Source organism: Echinops telfairi, unplaced genomic scaffold (genome assembly GCF_000313985.2).
Source record: "Echinops telfairi isolate 266 unplaced genomic scaffold, ASM31398v2 ScPeMD7_7459;HRSCAF=8497, whole genome shotgun sequence".
Lineage (NCBI taxonomy): Eukaryota > Metazoa > Chordata > Mammalia > Afrosoricida > Tenrecidae > Echinops > Echinops telfairi.
The window spans coordinates 1830073-1831203 of record NW_022111359.1 but is presented as its reverse complement, the minus strand read 5'-3'; positions in this window follow the sequence as shown (position 1 = coordinate 1831203).

The following is a 1131-nucleotide window of genomic DNA, read 5'->3' as shown; positions in this document are numbered from 1 at the left end:
ATAAATAAATATATTAAATTATCAGCAATTTGGTTTTATCTCTCTAGAGAACCCTGTCTAACACACTATTAAATCTTAAACGTAATGCAGAAAGGGGAAATGTGGGATACTAGCACTAAGGGAAATAGAACTGGGACTTAATCCCTGACATGTATGGAGGGAATCTGGAAGGCCAGTGTTCCATGGTAGGAAACCCACCACTCTGGTAGTTGGAGATATAGTCCGAGTGCATTTTCCTGCGGTAATCTATCTTTTCCACAGTTTTTCCCTCTAAAGCTGTGCTGCCTTAAAGTGAGCACATGGTTGATTCATTCTCCCTATAGAACCAGATGTTCCTATTTGCTCCTTTTCTTCCCGCCGCAGCACATCTAGCCCCTCTCATACCCTCCTCCAATAGCAGATGGGCATGGGTGTCTTTATCCTCCAGGCCTGGATTCAAAATGTTTGCTATAAGCCTAAATGTTTGACTATATTAATTGGATCATGAAGTTTTGCCTTGACAGCTTTCAATGTACAGAAAATAACCATGTTGCCCATGTGGCTTTTGAATTTTATATATAAAACAAAAGGGGTATTGTGAGAAACAGAAGGATTTCTCTCAAGTTGTCTACCCCAAATATATGCCAGACTTAGCTGCTTGAGAATGATTATATGCTTGGAGGTCATCAGGAGTGGATTGGGGGCCATTCTCCCTGAGAGGTATCAGCCATCTTGAGCAAGCAGACACTACTGTTTACCCCACAATAAGCGGGGTCCACTCCCTTCTGATAAGGATAGTAGTTGTCTGTTTCCTTGTAGGAGACACCAGAGAGGTCAAACCCGCCCAAGGGTGACCAAGGTTAGGCTGCCATCATGAATCTAGGGTCCGCCCATCTTGTCACATGTATACCCCTAGACCTTCCCATTCCTATGGGCACACCCCTAGCTCATCCCCTTCCTGTTACGCTTATGCCTATCATAGATCCCCTTCCTAAATGTGTGTGCCTATTGTACTGCCCCTTCCTGTGACGTGTGATTCTATAATCATGTCCCCCTAAAGTGATATGATGTGTGGTTAGCAATAAAGAAAAGAGGCTCCCCAGTTCTCAGTCCCCGAGGCTGCTCCTGCTCTCATGGCCAGGTTCCCCCCAC